This window comes from Chanodichthys erythropterus, chromosome 12 (assembly GCF_024489055.1).
Source record: "Chanodichthys erythropterus isolate Z2021 chromosome 12, ASM2448905v1, whole genome shotgun sequence".
Lineage (NCBI taxonomy): Eukaryota > Metazoa > Chordata > Actinopteri > Cypriniformes > Xenocyprididae > Chanodichthys > Chanodichthys erythropterus.
Window position 1 is genome coordinate 37,804,193 of NC_090232.1, and position 5,739 is coordinate 37,809,931.

The window sequence follows — 5,739 nt, forward strand, 5'->3', positions numbered from 1 at the left end:
TCTCAAGAAGTAAAGTTAGAATTGATATAAACTCACAATTACGAGAAAAATGTCAGAATTGCGAGATATAAACAATAATGGGGGAAAAAGTCAGAATTGCGAGATATAAACACAATTACAAGAAGTCAGAATTGCAGTATATAAACACAATTACAAGAAAAGTCAGAATTGCGAGATATAAACAAAATTACAAGAAAAGTCAGAATTGTGAGATATAAACACAATTACAAGAAAAAAGTCAGAATTTCAGGTTTGTTTTGCAATTGTGACTAATGAGATATTTGTGAGATATTAATACGCAATTGCAAAAAATAGAATAGCGAGATCAACTTTATATTGTGAGATAGTTCATATCTCACAATTCTGACTTTCTATTTCTCAGAATTGCAAATTATAAACTTTGAATTGTGAGAAACGAATTCTGACATTTTTCATGCAATTGCAAGTTTATATCTTGCAATTCTGACTTTATTTCTCGCAATTCTGTGAAAAGGAAAAAAAAAAAGTCAGAATTGCCAGATAAAAAGTTGCGATTACCTTTTTTATTTTTATTCCATGGCAGAAACAAGCTTCCATAACACACCTCTAAGGAAAAATGATCTGAGATGCTGATCTTTATGGTTTATGCTTGGTTTAAAGTGTACTTCCATTCACTGTTTTCTGGCACTATTTTAATTTGTTTTTAATTTGTAATTATTTTTTTATTTGCTTTTAATTGAATCAAAGCATCAGTCTTTTGTGTGTTTTATTTTTTGAAATAGGCATTTCTGTGAATAGGACAGAGATACCGCACCCATTTCTGGCGGTGGTAGTAGTACACACCCCTGAACACCAAATGATGTTATCTAAACCAGTGCGTGCTGCTGTTTCATTAGCATTATTGTTTATCTGTGTGTGTGTGTGTGTGTGTGTGTATGTGTGTGTGTTGCAGCATCATTATTTTTGGAGTGTGTGCTCAGGCGTGTACTTTGCCGTCATGTTGTATGAGTCTTTATTACTTTTTTAGAATTGTTATTATTTTTTTAAATTATCATGATAATGCCCCATCTGTAATTAAACCAAATACTCACTATGCAGTCACTTAAATCAAGTCCGTTTGCATTTTCCCCCCTGAACTTCCTGTATATACACAACTACTGGAGTCTCTTTATCTCTGTGACGAGTGAGTGAATGAATATCACTTCCTCAGCTAGTGCGGAGAGAGAATTTGTGATCAATAGAAAGTGTTTTCTTTTGTTTTCTTCAATGAGCTGACCTATTTAAGGATTGTACTGGGATGGGGTGGGTGGGGCGTGTTTGGGGATGGTAGTTCGGAGAAATAGTTTGTCAAGTGCTGTAAGAATATCAATTGCATGTTATGATCTCTGAAGTAACTGCCATTGATTTTACATTTTGTTAAGGGGGGGATGGGAGACAAATATTTTCTTTATTTATGATTTTTACATATATATCCTGTATTTTTTTCCCAATACATTGTGTTTTTAGAAAAAGACACACTTTTGCCTTTTTATGTCTCCTGACTTTTTGATCTTAATATGCATTGTACAATTTTTACTTGTATATCATTGGCTGCTTTCGAGCCGTTAATGATATTTTGTCATTTGTATTGATTCCTGACCTTTCGTTTGTTTTTCTTCCATGTTGTATTTGTGTCTGTTAATCTGTGAGTGAGTGCTAAGAGAGGTTTTAGCAAGACATTGTGTCTTCAGCTGTTAGAAAACCAAAAGTCTATTATTTTGTATCCGTTGTGGTCCTTTGTAACCGTTTATTTTCAATTTTGAATACGATTACCATTTTGTTTGCTCTTATTATTGTTGTTATACTATTATCTTCAGGGTTAAGATCACACCAAATTAAGAAGAGAAAAGTGGAACAGATTGCGAGTTACTGTTTCACCAGTGGCTCCTGGGAATGTTGCGTCAAAGGTGTGTCTTTTTCTGTTGAAGCTAAGCAATCATTTATTGCTCTGTTTTTCTTTTCTTTTTTTCTCACTCTTTTTTGTGTAGCTCGTTTTCTTTCCTCTAGAGCTGTTATCACAGCTCTGTTTTGCTGTAAGGTTACAATGTGTCTTTATGTGGAAATCTCACAATTTTTAGCTGCTGTTGCACTGGAGGTTTTTAAATTATTATTGTTATTATTATTATTAAAAATTGTCATGATGGAGTTTAGAACCATGTAGTTCACCAAATTCTATTTGACTCTCATAGACTGAGTTTAGAAGTGTTTAAACTTGCTAATTCTGTTTGATGCGGCCCTTGACAAGCTGTTCAAGTCAAAAAGAACAGATTTCCATAATGTACTCTATTGTTGTTGGCATCTTTAAACAGCTTGGAAAATATATTGTAAAAATTAGAAATGCTTTGTGCCAACGACAAACTTAGACAGCCTTTCATGTTTTCTGGTATATGGATATCTGAAAGTTATAGAATATAGATATTATGATGCAACGTTTTTAATTTTTGGGATTAGTTTGATTTAAACTAAGATATTTGATGTGGTATTTTAAAAATAAGATGCAACTACAACAGCTTGTCTTTTGTGAATTTTTTTTTTTTTTTTACTATTTATTATTTTTTCTTTTTTTTTTTGGGTACCAATATTCGAATGGAGCAGAAATATCCCAAACTGTTAGTGTATTGAAATACAGACATTACAGTTTTATCATGATTTTGATGCCCCTTCCCCACTTTTTTGTTGTTTTCTCATTTCAAATGAAAGAAATGCCATTATATTGTGAATACCTCAGGATTTTTTTTTTTCTTTTGGGAAAAATTACAAAACTTTCAAAAACCTAAAACAAATAAAATACAAAAAAAGTGTTTGTGGTTTATTTATGTACTCTAATCAGAGCTTTCTGTTCTGCCCCTGAAAAAAGGGCAAGATCTTGTTGCTTGAACAATCTTTGTTGGACCATCTTTGATACAGATCACCCTAAAACATACAATATTACCACCAATCCACAATGAATTTCACTGAAATTGTTTGCAGAATAATTACAGGGAGGCATTACTTACCCTGCCATGATCGGTTGCTAATATGATTATTGAAAATGCTCAAAAAAACATTGAATGTTTATATGAGTGAGGTTCTCTGGATATATGGCATAGGTCAACTCAGTAGCTGTATTTGATAGTCAATGTCAATATTAATATTTAAAGTTCAGTGCAAAGGGAGATTTCCTTTTACAGAAATCGCTTTTTAAAGACTACAACAAATGGCTGGTAGGGACTACAATGAGCTGCTTCCCAGTTTGGTGACATAACAAACCCTAAAATTTACATAAACCCTCCCCCTGAGAACACACAACAAAGGGGTGAGGCCATGTTGGGCTGCTTTAGAGAAGAGGAAGAGTTGTTGTAGTAGAGTGTTGTTGCCATGCCGTCATTTTACACCGGACTGCTTCACAAATGAGGGTCAATTCCATGCTGGATTTAGACAAATGATTAACATGACGGCACATGCTGGTCGATGAGTTGAATCAACTTCACTGCAACTACACAAATTTATCCACTAAGTGTTCAGAAATGTCCAGATGCATTCTAAAAGTATCTTCTTCTTGAGTCTCTCCATCAGTGTCCGACTCCAGTCGGAACAATGTAAGGCTGAACACCGTTACTGACATTCGTCATTTTGGCTGCATGAGATTCTCCAGCTTTGTTGTTGTTAAAGCTCCCTCCTCTTCTGGAAAGGGTGCCAGGAGCAGAAGCTCATTTGCATGTAAAGGGACACACAAAAATGTTTTTTTGCTCACAAGCTATAATAAATGATCTGTGCGGTATTTTGAGCTGAAACATTCTTGGGGCACCAGAGACTTATATTAGATCTTGTAAAAGTGGCATTATGAGTCTGCTTTTAATATAAATTATATAAAATATACACAAACCTTCTTGTGTTCCCCTCTGAGCTCTTGGCAAAATAGAATAGTTTACTAAATTTAGCTTACTGTATACTGTGTAGTATACAATCCTATAATGCTTACTTTCGTTTCAAAGAGAAGGTGTAAAGATCTTGGAGAGTGGATAGGGTGAATCAATTTTCTCAGCCATCCTGACTGTCCATTGTGGTCTCCTGATGTCTGATTTGGTAGCTGAACCAAAGCAGACAATATAGATGATCACAGGACAGACTCAATGACGGCTGGACTGTTTCAGCAGCTCCTGTGGCAGGTTGAACTTCCTCAGTACTTCAGGCCCTGAGCGATGATGTATCCAGGAACCTGAATGACTCCACTGCTGTTCATGATGATGAGTGGGGGAAGTGCAGGGGTGCATTATCATCTCCACTGTTTTGAGTGTGTTCAGCTCAAGGTTGTGCACCAGAGAGCCAACTGTTCAAGCTTGAGTCTGTAAGTAGACTCTTCACCATTTTGGTTAAGACCAATGACTTTTGTGTCATCTGCAAATTTCAGGAGTTTGACAGAATGCAGTGCAGTCGTTACTAGGTAATAACCAATCTTGGGTAATAACTATGTAATAATCAATCTTAGGTAATAACTAGATAATAACTAGGTAATAATTAATCTTAGCTAGTTATTATAGATTTGTTATTACCTAAGAACTAATCTTTGGTTATTACCTAGTTATTATTACCTACGATAGGTAATAACTAGGTAATAACCAATCTTAGGTAAAAACTAGGTGATAACAATCTAGGTAATAACTAGGTGATAATAATCTTAGGTAATATCTTAGGTAATAACTAGGTAATAACAAATCTTAGGTAATAACAATCTTAGGTAATAACTAGGTGATAACAAATCTTAGGTAATAACAATCTTAGGTAATAACTAGGTGATAACAAATCTTAGGTAATCACAATCTTAGGTAATAACAATCTTAGGTAATAACTAGGTGATAACAATCTTAGGTGATAACCAGGTGATAACAATCTTAGGTAATAACTAGGTGATAACAATCTTAGGTAATAACTAGGTGATGATAAATCTTAGGTAATAACTAGGTAATAACAAATCTTAGGTAATAACTAGGTGATAACAATCTCAGGTAATAACTAGGTGATAACAATCTTAGGTAATAACTAGGTAATAACAAATCTTAGGTAATAACAATCTTAGGTAATAACTAGGTGATAACAAATCTTAGGTAATAACTAGGTGATAACAATCTCAGGTAATAACTAGGTAATAACAATCTTAGGTAATAACTAGGTGATAACAAATCTTAGGTAATAACTAGGTGATAACAAATCTTAGGTGATAACCAGGTGATAACAATCTTAGGTGATAACCAGGTGATAACAATCTTAGGTGATAACCAGGTGATAACAATCTTAGGTAATAACTAGTGATGATAAATCTTAGGTAATAACTAGGTAATAACAAATCTTAGGTAATAACTAGGTGATAACAAATCTTAGGTAATAACTAGGTGATAACAATCTTTGGTAATAACTAGGTGATAACAAATCTTAGGTAATAACTAGGTGATAACAATCTTAGGTAATAACTAGGTGATAACAATCTTAGGTAATAACTAGGTGATAACAATCTCAGGTAATAACTAGGTGATAACAATCTCAGGTAATAACTAGGTGATAACAATCTTAGGTAATAACTAGGTGATAACAATCTCAGGTAATAACTAGGTGATAACAGTCTCAGGTAATAACTAGGTGATAACAATCTTAGGTAATAACTAGGTGATAACAAATCTTAGGTAATCACAATCTTAGGTAATAACTAGGTGATAATCTTAGGTAATAACTAGGTGATAACAATCT